Raw genomic sequence first — 15424 nt, forward strand, 5'->3', positions numbered from 1 at the left:
TTCAATCGTTGATAATGTTTTATACCAGGGCAAAAAAACCACCTTGATATTTAATCATTATTGAGGCCTTCATAACTTCCTTCAAATAAAATATTAGTAATGCCATTAAAAGTAGTTCTTAGCTCTAAAAGTATCACTAAACAGTAGGAGTTCCTTCGAAGGTCGTGGTACTAAATGTATTGTATCTTGCCATCTATTTCAAGGAGAATATGTCATTCTTGAGGATCTTCATTTCAATTTTACTATCTTGAAGGTTGTGATAGTCACAATGTCTCATCTAGTAGCTCAACAAATGATAGCTCTTAAATTGAATCTGTTGGTTGTTGGTTCTCCATCTCTTAAGCAATAAAAAATCTAAAGAAACAATAATATAAGATAAAATAAAATCTCCATTGGACTTACTTTTCTTTATATGAAAGAATTTCTTGACTCTTCATCTTGGTTTTGATGGATGTCATTGATGAAAAGATTTAACTTTAATTGATGTATTTGCTAGATTCTTGGATGGCTCCTAGGTACATTTCTTAATGTCATATCCATGCCAATGTACAAGATATTCTAACCTATTTTGGCACCCCCTTGAATCTAAGACTTCTTCTACCTCATATTCTTCATTATTATCTATTTTTATAGGAGGTGGTGGTATTTGCTTCCTTCCTTATATATCCATTGTCTTGTATGGCTCAAATAAAGACAAATGGAATACATGATGGATTTTCATAGACTCCGATAGGTGTAATCAATAAGCAAATGGATTGATTTGTTTACAAATAGAAAATGGTCTAAGCTTATGATAATCTAGCTTGTCACAAGGAGAAATAGTTTTAATATTATGACGAAATAACTATACCTTATCTTCTACATGGAATTGAGGTTGTTCCTTGCAATAGACATTTATTTTGGCTTTTTGTCGTTCTTGAGCTTCTTTTAATTGTGCCTTTATTATTGCATGTAGCTCTGACAATCGATTTGTCACATCTTTTGCTATAAGATTATCAACTTTTAAAAAGTCAAAAATATCAAATCTTTGATGATAACCATAATTGGCAAAGAAAAATGTTTGTTGAGTAGAAGAATGTACCAAATTATTGTAAGCAAACTTTGCCAATGGCAAAAGAGTTGTCCAATCATCTCGTTGATAATTGATGGCACACCTCAAATATTGCTCTAAAACTTGATTTATCTATTTTATTTGTCCATTAGTTTGAGGATGGAAAGCCAAAGATAGTTTATATCCACCTTCAATATCTTGAAAAGAGTTCTCTAAAATCTTGATAAAAATTGTATTCTTCTTTCTGAAATAATATCCCTTGGTAATCTATGATAGCAATAGATGTTGTCAAGGAAAAGTTTAGCTATCCCTTTACTTATGATAGATATTGCATATGGTATAAAATATGCCATATTAGTGAAATGATCTACAATGACAAATATGAAATTAAATAAACTTAAAATTAAAAGATTCCTAATAAAATCCATAGAGATAAAAGACCATGGTTGTTCTGGTATAGGTAATAGTTGGAAGAGTCTACAAAATCAATGACGAGGAGTTTTTGATCTTGAACAAACATCACATGTCTACACAAATTCTTTAATAGCCTTCTATATTTGAGGCCACCACAAATCTTTGGATATAAGCTCTAAAGTCTTATTATATTCAAAATATCTTGCTACAAAGAAATTGTGATAAGCTTCAAGAGCACATAATCATGCTTCTCTTTCTGGAACATATAAACATTCTTTAAAATAGAATAGACTCTCTTTAAACTCAAGCTTAAAAGTATCTTGAGACTTAGAAGAATTGTTTTTAATATCATCAACAAGAAGGTCTAAGAACATACTTGCTTGAATCTACTTAAAAAAGTCAAATCAATAGTCAATGTTGATTTCATTCCTTAGAGATGAAATTATTTTAGCTTCAATAAAATTAACTTTTATTGATCAAAATATACTTTTTTTTCTTTTGATGTAAGATATGAATATCTAAAAAAGGTATTAGACAAACCTTATTTTTTTCTTGGTCGATAAGTAATATTGAACTTGAATCTTGACAAAGATATACTCCGATGAGCTTGGCAACAATTCAAAACATGTGCTAATATGAAATACTTGAGGTTCTTATGATCCATATACATAGTGACTGGACTTGAAGTGCCTTCTAAATAATGATGCCATTCTTAAAAAGAATCTATGATTGCAAGAAGCTCCTTGTCATAGATCTCATAATTAATCTTGATTTTTGAAAATTTTCTTAAATGAAAAGCTACTGGATGAATTTTTTCATTTACTCCTATTTGTGATAAGATTGCACCGAAGGCAAAGTCAGATGCATCTGTTTCCATAAAAAATGCTTTGCAGAAGTCGATGCAATATGTAATTAGTATAGAAGTAAAAGCTTACTTCAAAGCTTCAAATGATGCTTCTACTTCTTTATTCCACTCAAGCTTGTCTTTACAAGTTAAGCATGTAAGTGGCACTGTAACTTCAGAAAATTTCTTGATAAAGATCTAATAATAATTGGCAAATTCTAAAAAGTATTATACATCTCTTATTATTTTTGGAATCTTCGAGTTTATGATTGTGTGAATTCTTTTAGGATCCATCATTAGACTATTGTTTGAAATGATGTATCCTAAGAAGTCAACTTGAGTAGTATAGAATATACACTTTTTTAACTTGGCATACAATCTCACATCTTTAAGTTTATATAATACACAACGAACATGAACTTCATATTCATTTGTATTCTTAAAGTAGATTAAAATGTTGTTTAAGTAATAGACAACAAAATCACTTAGAAATTCACAAAAAATATCATTCATAAGATGTTAAAAAGAAGTTGGTATATTCATGAGTCCAAAAAGCATGACATTATATTCAAAGTATCCATATCTTGTTCGAAATACAGTCTTCCATTCATCTCCTTCTTTAATGCAGACCACATTATATGCTCTTCATAGATCTATTTTTATATAGATCTTAGCTTGATTTAATTGATCAAGAAGTCTAGATATCTAAGGTAAAGAAAATCTTATTCAGTCAACTCATTTTGTGATAAACTATAAATTGGACCAAATGGCAGCTTAGTTCCTTCTTTAAGATCGATTGAGCAATCATATGGATAATGCTCCAAGAAAATATCTGTATTCTTTTTTTTAAAAACATCTTAAAAATCTCGATATTGACTTGGAATTTTACTTGAAATCTTTTCATTATTTAAAATGGATGTGGAATGAATATAAGACGATCTTTCTTTTGCACCATGCAAAAAAGCTTTTGTACCTACAAGTATAGGTTTGGCTACACTAGACTCATGGCTTTCTATTAAATTATAAAAAATCTTAATGATATTTGAAGAAAAGTCAAGTTTACAAGAAATCCAATCTATCACAGGATTATATTTTTCTAGCCACAATAAACCTAAAATGATTAAATTAGAGAGAGATCTAATTATATTAAAAATTATGTAATTATTATGACCATTTATTATAAAATCTATAAGAAGTGTTTCATGAATAACATCTCCAAAAGATAATAGATGACTATCTATGACTTCTATGTGTACAGGTATATTTTTTTGTATTAACTGTATATTATGACTTTTAACAAATTCTTCATCTAAAAAAGAAGCTAAGGCTCCTAGATCTATTAAAGCAAGGGCTTTGTGATTATTAGATCTTAAATGCACATCTATTATAAAATAAGGAGAAGGTTCTAAGGAGATAATAGGACCATCATTAGAAATTGTACAAGATTTCAACCGCATGGTTCCTATTGTAGCTAGACAAATTTATTTTTTGACATGTTTTCATCTTTGATAGCAATACTCTTCATTTTGTAGTTGGATCATTTCCTTGGAAAATATTGAATAGTGAGCTTAGCTTCTCTACAATATAAACATAATCTTTCTTAATGACAATGAATCTTTTTTTGTTTGATAAGAGGTTTAAAATGTATTGCAACAATTTACATGTCTTCTACTTCTAAATGTATAGATTGAGAAGTCATTGGTGTCATTATTGAATTATAATAATATTGAGGTTTTCTTATACAATTCTCACATCAAAATTCAAAAAGTTATTTATTATAATTTATAGCAAAATTAATTGCTTGACTCAATGTCTGAAAATTAGGTAAATTGAGTATCAATTTTTTTACTTCATATTGTAATCTATAGAGAAATTGGCTAATGAGTACTACATCATTTCACTTAATATTTGTCACTAATTGTTGAAATTGTGAAGTGTATAATATCACTAATTATTTGCTTTATTGTAAGATACAAATCTTGTTGGTTATAACACGGATTGCATCATGTTCTCCATATACATATCAAAACTCTACTAAGAATACTTTCAAATAATTAATATTGAATCATGATATTTAAAAAATGATGAAAACCATGATAAAACACAACTTGAAAGTAGTATTCCAATAAACTTGACTTGTGATCCTTAAGTTAAATAACTTTGAGGTTGTAGTTCAATCACTAGTTGTATCTGACTGATGAATCTTTGAAACTTAGATCTTGTACCATCAAATTTCTTAGACAATTCAATTTTTGGTTTGTTAAAACTTGAACGATGTTCCATTATAGGAGTAGTAGTATGACTTGGTGTAGATATTGAAGTAACTCCAATCATCTCTATATCTTAATTGTTTGATAATCTTGTTGCTCTTTGTGGTCGTTGACTGAGTTGATGCATTAAGAACATTAAGTCTCTTATTTGCTCTTGCAATTTGAACCATTGTACTCTTCATTTTAGCAAGCTCTTCCATGCTAGTACAATAAAAAAAATATATATATTTATTTTTATAGAATATAATACTCAAGAATCAAAAATAAATAAATAAATAAAATCTAAAAACAATATCAATTTAGAAGAAGATAATCTATAACTTCTAATATACTTATGTCTTATCAAGAAAAAAGAGTAATCCACTCTTAATCAACAAAAGATAAAGCTCTAATATTATATATGTATTGTAGAATAAGTAGTTATTTTTAGAATGTAGATACCTAGTATATAGTATAAATAGGGATAGATAACTATTGAAAAGGTGGTTCAGCAAGTAGAATGGATGAATAGTTAAGAAAAGTAGTTATCATCCATAGTATAGGAGTTAGTATCTCAGGGTAGTATAAGGAGGATGGGAGAGAGGAAGAAAATGCTAGACTGTGATAGTCATGAGCCGGGGTACCAGATTATGATAGTCATGAGCCGAGATAAGCTTGTTGCTATCTCTTCTTCTTAGTTTTCTAGTTTCTTTTGAGTTAGTGTTGATTTTAGTGAAGAGAATTAATTTAATGAATCAATGTTTGATTTATGAAGTTGTTTATGGATCACTGTTTATTAATTGTTGTGAAAGATTGATGATGTATGGAAGTTTTCAGTCACTATTTATTACAAGGTTGTGAGTTCAGTGGAGAGGAATTGTAATCGAAGGAATTATCTTGATCAGATTTTGTGGATTGAAAGTTGTTCGTTTCAGGGTTTGGGTTATGATTGTGTGTTCGTGAATTATACAGGGTACTGAAATTGATGTCGTGGTTGTTATCGTATTGATATGAGAGAGTGGACAGTAGGAGGAAAAGTTAAGTGTTCTTCGATATTGTAAGCATTCAGCAGTAGCGGTTAATTGTGTGACCCTAACAATTGGAGCTCATATACATGGTCTTTCCCTGTGTTTGAATTCCTCTATATGGGTTTATTCTGGGAGGTTTCTTCTGGAATAAGTAAAACAATAATCACATGTACTCTTGTGAATTTGTGAAGAATAAAAACTGGAAGAAGATACATAAACTTGTAGAATCTATGTCAAAAGGAAAGTGACAAAATAAAAAAAAATATATATTTGTATATTCAAAGAAGAATTGGAATGGCTATTGCTAAAGATTAGAAAACACAAGACTCTTGAAACTAGACTAAAAGCAAGAAAAGAATTGGCAAGAATAAAAAAGGCCTCACTTTTACCTCTATATATATTATTTAATTAAGAACTATGTGGCGATATGCTATAGGACCTCTAATACGTGTCCAACTTGTAAGACACATGTCTAATTTGTAATGCAAGTTTCTTAGGTGTGTACCATATGTCCAACTTGTATTATAAGTGATCAACATGTTGACATGTGGCATCATTGTTGGCCAAGTTTTCAACCTATTAATCACCTATAGACATGTGTAAAGGCAAAGTAGCATCTATAAAGCTTCTAGGAAGCTTTCTACAAGATATTATCATATTTATCTACTTTGACTTACTTCTATTTATTTTTATTATCTAGATAATTATTAGAATAAATATGTATGTTCGGAACAGCTTGCTAATTTGTTGGATGTAATTTGTAATCAAGCTTCATTTATCTATTGCAATTAATTGTAATTGATTGAATAATAATATTATTAGTATTATGTTATTATTGTCAAAAAACTTGTACAAGATTTATTATGCTTGTGTTACATTATTGATGTTAATAATTTAATAGATGATATTAATCTTTATGAATATTATTAACATAATGTACGTATATACAATTAAAGAAGATTCTAGAAAGTTTTAGAAGGTTCTAGAAGATTTTAGAAGATTCTAGTAGAATCTAAGAAGGCTCTAGAAGGTTCTAAGAGGTTTTAGAAGGTTCTAAAAGGTTCCATAAGATTCCAATGGATTCTAAGAAGGTTCTAAAAGATTCCAATATATTCTAAGAAAGTTTTAAAAAATTATAGGAGATCCTAAAAGGTTCTAAGAGACTTTGATTGATTTAGAAAGTTTCTAAGCTTCATAGAAACTTCTCAAGAAGCTTCTTAGAACCTAATATATATGAGAGTCAAGGTTGAAGAGATCCTCAGTTTTCACAACTCACTTCTTCTGATTTAACGAGGACCTTCTTGCCTTCTATCCAATTGTTGTTCTAATGTCAAACTAAGTGTATTTCTTGGTCTTGAATCTTTGTCTTGTATATGGTCCCTGATAGTTTATCGAGACTAACATAAAATAATATTGGAAGCTTTGCCTTTCTTGACAGAGAGTGGATTACCCCTCTTCTTTGAAATACTATAGCATTTTAGAGGTTGCGGATTATCCTCTTCTAGACTAATATTATTCTTTTTTAATATTCTTTTGATTTTTTTTTATATACCATAGAGTAGATTTTTTTCTATTGAAGGTATATATTTCTCTAAATTTCTATGGTAGAAGGTGGAAAAGTCAATATGACAGTCTCTAAAGAAATCAAGTTAAATGCTATTATTAATACTTTTAAAGTATTGAAGATTAAGACAAAGACTTTATCAAAGCATAATAAAGAACTATATATAACCATATGCAATGGTCAAGGAGCTGGAGCGCCTCAACTACTACATCAAATTGTAATAGAGGTTCCAAATTCTCAAATAAATATGTTTGCTTCAAATATGAGAGGTGCATCCACTCAAGGCAATGATTTGATAACAATAACATCAAAAGAACCAAAGATCAGGCTCCCAAAATAAACGTTCTTCAATTATGCTACATGTATATACCAATTATTATGCAGCTTCTTCACTATCACAAACCAAAAAAGATCATATATTCTTTGCCAATCTTTTTCTTTGTTTTATTATACATGTATGATTAGGAGTCACAAAACTAAAGTATCAGGCATTACTTGACTTAGAAGCCTCCGCATGTTTTATTGACAAAGAATTTTCTAAATTACATAAAATCTATATGGTCAAAAAATCCAAAGCTGTACATATAGAAGTAATAGATGATCGACCTTTATCCTCTAGAGACGTCACTCATGAAACGATTTCATTAGAAATAACCTTTGACAACCATAACAGTCAAGTAGTATTCAACATCATTAGATCACCATCAAGTTCAATCATTTTAGGTCTCTCATGGCTTAAAAAAGATAATCTATAGATAGATTAAATATCCCAAAAGTTAGAATTTCTTCTAGTAGATTATAGAATCCTCATATCTATGAAAAAACTTCTAACACCTGATAAGCCAAAACTTAAACAACATTTATTTATTGGAACTAAAGTATTTGTGAGGGTGGTCAAATAAGGTATTATGTTTGCTATCTATGCAAATCTACAATCAAAACCTATGGTTGCTACAATAATAATTCCAAAGGCATATAAGGATTTTACAAATATATTTGAAAAAAAAAATGTGGACATCTATCAAGGACATACACTAGGAAGTTGTAGAAGATTCTAAAAGGTTCTAGAAAAGCTTTGTAGTTTGTAGAAGTTGTTTAAGAAGCTTCCTAGCTAGTGGAAGCTGCTTGAGAAGCTTCATAGATTGTGAAAGCTACTTAAGAAGCTTCCTAACTCATAGAAGCTGCTTGAAAAGCTTCCTAGCTTGTAGTATATATAAGAGCCAAGACTAAGGAGATCCTCAATCTCGACAACACATCTCTTGGAGCTCTAGTTCACCTCTCTAATGTTGATCTTGTACTCATCTGATTAATCTAGTTCTTGCCAATTCTTCTTGAGCTTCTTGTTTAGATTTCCAGTCCGTATTCTAAATTCGTGACAGTTTGTCGAGACTACATTCATCTTTCATATTAGAGCTAGTTTCTTCTTGTTAGAGTGGAGATTATCCCTCTGCTTAAAGGTGCTGGTATTTTAGAGGTTGCGGATTACCTTCCTTTAAACTGATATTTCTTCTATTATAATATTGAAGTCTTATCTTTCTTGGAGAGAATGGATTACTTCTCTTTTTGAAGGTTTTAAGGCATTTTAGAGGTTGCGGAATACCCTCCTCTAAACCAATACTACGTTCTTGTAGAGTCATTTCTTTTCTTCTCTTAGAATGGCCGGAGGTCAAGATATTAGTATGATTGAAATTTTGGAGTCCAAGTTGGACGCCATTATGAATGCTCTTGCTACATTATCACAAAGAATTACAGATATTGAAAGAATCATTCCAAGACTTCATGATGATAGAACATTCGAGATGGCACAATCGAGGATTCAATAATAAAGCAATGGATAATTTTTATTGTAGTCCATTATACCCATTGCTTTACTATTTTGGGAGCACCTTGACGATTTTTTTGTTATCTATCTAGATGATATTCTGATATTTTCCAAGAACATAGAATAGCATGAGAAACATGTTCGTTTGGTCTTTAAAAAACTCCGCGAGCAAGGACTTTATGCCAAATTAGATAAGTACTTATTTATCCAAACTGAGATGGAATTTTTGAGATTCATTGCAACTACAAAAGGTTTGAAGATGGATCCTAAGAAGGTGGAAGCAATTGTATCATAGAAAGTTCCAAAGACGATTAGAGATGTACAATACTTTCTTGACTTTGCTAACTTCTATCGGATCTTCATCAAGAATTATTCTCAAGTTGCTGCTCCACTCACTCGGTTGACATGTAAAGACAAGCTCGAATGGAGACCTCTAGCAGAAAAAGCATTTCAAGATCTTAAGTCGACATTTACTATGGCTCCAATCTTGGTACATCTAGACTTTGCAAAAGCCTTTTATTTGGAGATTGATACTTCAAATTTTGCTATGAGAGCTGTACTTTTGTAGATAGATGCAGACGAGAAGCTTCATCTGGTTGCGTTCTACTCTCAAAAGTTTTCTACTGTCGAGATCAACTATAAGATCCATGATAAAGAACTTCTTGTGATAGTCGATTCTTTCTAAGAGTAACGTCACTTTTTCAAAAGAGCTATGCATCTGGTGAATGTATACACAGATCACAAGAATTTGAAGTACTTCATATCGGCTTGGGTTTTGAATCGTCGTCAAGCTCGATAGAATATGTTGCTATCCAAGTTTCACTTTGTTATTACTTATCGGCCTGGAAAGCAACAAAGACTATCCAATGCATTATCAAGGAGATCGTATCTAGTTCCAAAAGCTAGAGAAGCAGCATTTGATCAATAGTGTATAATATTGTTGAAGTCAAAACAAATCAGGCTTTGCTCTGCTATAGTATCAATTGATGCTGACTTCTTCAACCAAGTACGTACTGCAACTATTGGAGATTCTGTAGCCCTCGATATCACTCAACGTATCAATAATGACAAGTTGAAGGTGGAAAGAGATCTTTTATACTTTGAGGAGCGGTTGTATATTCCAAAGGGATCAACACGACTCCGAGTTCTTCAATCTCGACATGACTTTCCAACTGTGGGACAGTTTGGATTCAATAAGACTTTGAAACTTATTTCTCGAGATTTTTGGTGGTCCCAAATGTGGAAGGATGTCAAGAATTTTGTCCTCTCTTGTGACATTTGTTTAAGATCCAAGAACCTTCGACATCATCCTTATGATTTTCTTCAGCCATTGCCTATTCCACGTCGTCCATGGTCTTCAGTTTCCATGGATTTCATTACGGACCTGCCGCCATCAAATTCATTTGACAACATCTTTGTTGTAGTAGATCGGCTTACAAAGATTACACACTTTATCTCTTGCAAGAAAACATCATCAAGCAAAGACAGAGCAAGGCTCTTCCTTGATAGTGTGTATCAATATCATGGTTTACCAGATGATATCGTGTCAAATCGAGGAACCTAATTCGTATCAAAGTTTTAGAGATCTCTCTTTGAAATATTGAAGGTGGATATCAAGCTTTCTTCAACTTTTCATCCTCAAACTGACGGCCAAATGGAACGGGTGAATCAAACTTTGGAGCAGTATTTATCATGCAGTATCAACTATTAGCAAGATGATTGGATTGCATATCTATCATTAGTCAAGTTTGCATATAACAACACCCTTTATACATCAACTCAACAAACACCATTCTTTTCCAACTGTGGGTATCATCTAAAGCTTGATTTATTGAGTTTGTCAACCAACAACAACCTAACAGCTGAAGGATTTGTGAAACAACTATCAAAGCTTTAAACTACATTGAAACTTCAATTGTAAACTACCCAAGAAGCTTAAAAGGTGATTGTAGATAAATTTCGAAATCAAGCACCTACTTTCAAATTTGGAGATAAAATATGGTTGCTTCAACGAAATATCAAGACCAAGTGGTCATGTGATAAGTTTGACTACTGGAGACTGGGACCATTTATCATTCAGAAGTAAATTAATCTAATAGCGTACCGTCTCGAGTTACCAGCTGCTATGAAGGTACATCTAGACTTTCATGATTCTTTGTTGGAGCCTTATCGAGAGTCGTCTTTTCTTAGAAGAGTGCAATGTCCGCTACTTAATGTTGAAATTGAGAACCATGAGGAATATGAGATAAAAAAGATACTAGATTTATGGCATAAGTGGGAGAAATTAGAGTACCTAGTGCATTAGAGCGGCTATGATATCAATGAGCACACATGAGAACCAGCAAAAAATCTTATCAATACGTCGCAAAAGGTAGAAGAGTTTCATCGATGCTATCCTCAAAAACCTAAGCCCTTTCGATGAAAGTTTTTCAGTAAAGTTCCTTCTCCTTGAAGTCTCTTAATCTTCAACCTTACAAAGAAGAGAGAGAAGGATAAATAACCTCTAAAAGACATAGTTAGAGACTATAAATCTGTAAGCTGAGCCCATTCTTCCATGTTTAGTGCTTGTATTTTTTGCTGTGATATGGATAGCCAAGAGATAGATACCATATCAATTATGTCTTCTCAACCAAGTATCTCATGAAGACGATCCTGAGATGAAGAACCATGTGTACCACAAAGACGACAGAGGATACCTAGTAACAGGTTGCTAGTGATTGTGTTTGAGGTAGAACCTGCCTACGGTGATCTTCCTGAAGGAGTGTTTGTAGGGTATTTTTACAATAAAGACACGGAAGTTCATGCCTAGTCAAAAATTGAAGGCGTAGGACACTATTGTTGGTTACAAGGACCAATGAACTACTTGCCACGTGAACAACAATTGGAGTATATTACAAATACTATGCGACAAATTTTCAACTTCTTACGTTGGTACTAACTCGGAATAAGAGTGCTTCTCGAAGACCTCGAAGCTAAAGGGGAGAGGGTGATGTGAAGGACATATACTAGGAAGTTGTAGAAGATTTTAAAAGGTTCTAGAAAAGCTTTGTAATTTATTGAAGTTGCTTGAGAAGCTTCCTAGCTCGTGGAAGCTGCTTGAGAAGCTTCCTAGTTTGTGGAAGCTACTTGAAAAGCTTCCTAGCTTGTAGTATATATAAGAGCCAAGATTGAAGATCTCCTCAATCTCGACAACACAACTCTTGGAATTCTAGCTCACCTCTCTAATGTTGTTCTTGTACTCATCTATTTAATCTAGTTCTTGCCAATTCTTCTTGAGCTTCTTGTTTAGATTTCCAATTAGTATTCTAAATTCGTGACAACCTCCTACCAAAGCATTGTCCTTACAATTATACGATTGACCTTCAAGAAGATGCTCAACCATCATTTGGACCCATTTATAATTTATCTCAAAATGAGCTTGCGACTTTAAAGGACTACATTGAGGAATTCTAGCTAAGAATTTTATTTGGCATTCCAAGTCGCTAGTTAGTGCTCTAATATTATTTGTAAAGAAAAAAGATAGAACTTTATGAATGTGTGTCAATTATTGTAATCTTAATAAAATCATGATAATAAATCGATATCCACTACTGTTGATATCTAGACTTTTTGATCAACTTAGTCAAGCAAAGATCTTTACGAAGATTGATCTACGAGGCGTTTATAATTTGGTATGCATTAGGGAAGGAGATGAATGGAAGATAGCATTTTGTACCAAGTATAGATATTTTGAATACAATATCATACCTTTTGGACTTACCAATACATTAGCCATATTCCAACACTTAATGAATGACATATTTTGTGAGCATTTCAATGACTTTGTTGTGATCTATTTGGATGATATTCTAATCTTTTCTAAGAATTTGGAAGACTTCAAAAAATATGTTTGCTTTATGCTGAAAAAAGCTATGAAGTGTTGGACTATATGCAAAATTAGAAAAGTATGTATTTCATGCACCTCAAGTTGAATTTGTTGGATATATTATTTCCAAAAAAGGCCTTTTATGGATCCAAAGAAGATATAAGCAATCATCGATTGGACAAAGCCAAAAATTGTATATAATGTCCAATGCTTTTTTGGATTTACAAACTTCTACGTGATTTTTGTTAAGAATTACTTCAAGATTGTTGCTCCATTTATACGATTGATATGCAAGGACAAGCTTGATTGAGGCCCCGAAGTAGAAGAAGCTTATCAAAGCTTAAAAGATGCTTTCACAATAGCTCCAATTTTGATACATCCAAATTTCAACAAGCCTTATTTTATGGAGACTAATGCCTTAGACTTTGCATTGGAAGCAGTCTTGTCGCAATATGGAGAAGATAAAAAACTTCATCCAATTATATTCCATTCTAAAAAATTCTCAGCGATAAAAATTGACTATAAAATCTATAATAAAGAACTGCTTGTTATTATAGATTCTTTCCAAAAATGGTGCCACTTTCTTGAAAGTACCTCTCATTAGGTGATTATATATATAGATCACAAGAATCTTAAATACTTCATATTAGTCCGAGTCTTGAATTGTCGCCAAGCGCATTAGAGTATATCTTTATCACAATTTGATTTTTACATCACGTATCAACTCAGGAGCCAACAAAGGTTATCAGATGCATTATCAAGATATTCCTACCTTGAACCAAAAGAAGGCGAAGCAACATATGATCAACAACAAGCAACCTTGTTAAAACCTGAGCAATTTCATCTTTGAGTAATCAATGTATCAATACTTGCAGATTTAGCATTTCTTCATGAAGTTCGTAAAGCCACAAATACGGACCCTCTTATTCTTAATACCAAGCATCTTGCCAACAACCTTCTTGAAGAATCATCTAAATTCAAGTATGAAGTCAATTTCTTATTCTTTAAAGAATGTTTATTCATTCTTGAAGGGCCAACTCGCCTGCATGTTTTTCAAACATGTCATGACTTCCCTGCAGCTAGACATTTTGGATTCAATAAGACCTTAGAACTTCTTTCTAGAGATTTTTAGTGGCCTAAAATATGGAAGGATGTTAAAGAATTTGTACTATCATGTGATATTTGTTCAAGGTCAAAGAATCCTCAACATTGGCGATATGGACTTCTTCAACCCCTTTCTATTCCAAGACAACCATTGTCATTTACTTTTATGGATTTCATTATAGATCTTCCACCATCAAGCTTATTTGACACTATCTTTGTAGTTTTTGATCAATTGACGAAGATAACACATTTTATATCTTACAAGAAGTCAAATACTAGTGAAGAGATAATAAGACTCTTTATTGACAATATCTATTATTACCACAGATTACCAAACAATATTGTGTCGGATAGTGGGCCACAATTTGTATCAAGATTTTGAAAGACACTCTTCAAGATTCTTAAGGTTGACATCAACCTTTCCTCTACCTTCCACCCTCAAACTAATGGCCAAACTGAATGGATTAACTCAATTTTTGATTAATATTTGAGATACACCATCAACTATCAACAAGGCAATTGGACTTCCAACTTGTCATTAGTAGAGTTTGTATATAATAATACAATCCATGCATCTATGCAACAAACGCTATTCTACTCAAACTACGGTCATCATCCAAAGTTGAATATGATAGAGCCTTCAAAGTCAACAAATCTAGCAAAAGAGGAGTTTGCTACGAAGATGGCGGAACTTCAAGCAACCATGAAAATTCACCTAGAAATAACTCAACAATGTTATAAGCTAGTGGCGGATGAATTGAAGAAAGAACATCCTCTATTCTAAGTTGGTGACAAAGTATATCTTCTTCGACGCAATATAAAAACCAATAGGCCATGTAATAAGTTGGACTATCGAAGGTTATGACCATTTGTGATTCAAAAATAAATTAATTTTATAACTTATTGCTTGGAATTACCTTCATCTATGAAGATTCATCTAATCTTTTATATTTCAATTTTGGAAAGGTATAAAGAATCAAACATACTAGGTCAAAGACAATCTCCACTTCCTATGGTTGAAATCAATGATCATATTGAATTTAAGGTAGAAGAGGTATTAGATTTAAGGATAAGATATAGAAGGCTTGAATATCTGATCTATTGGTGTGGATATGATATCAACGATTGCATATGGGAACTAGTTGGCAACCTTATAAATACACAAATGAAGGTTCAAAGATTCTATCAACAACATACATCCAGATCAAAAGTAACAAAATGAAGAATAGTAGCTTGGTAAAATGGCTTCACCATGAAGATTCTTAGTTCTTGGCCTCATAAAGAAGGGGAGGAGGCAACCTCTGAAGAAGCAGTTTTTTCAAATGTTTAGAACATTATAAGTCAATAGTTTGAGTTCATGACTATAGTTTGTTTATATTCTTTTGATCTTATCTACTTTATATGATATAGATAGTCAAGAAATAGATGTTATGCTGGTCATACCATTTCAACCAAGTAGCTCGCATAGACAATTCCAAGATGA

The sequence above is a fragment of the Physcomitrium patens genome, chromosome 23, assembly GCF_059467195.1.
Source record: "Physcomitrium patens ecotype Gransden chromosome 23, ASM5946719v1, whole genome shotgun sequence".
Taxonomy (NCBI): domain Eukaryota; kingdom Viridiplantae; phylum Streptophyta; class Bryopsida; order Funariales; family Funariaceae; genus Physcomitrium; species Physcomitrium patens.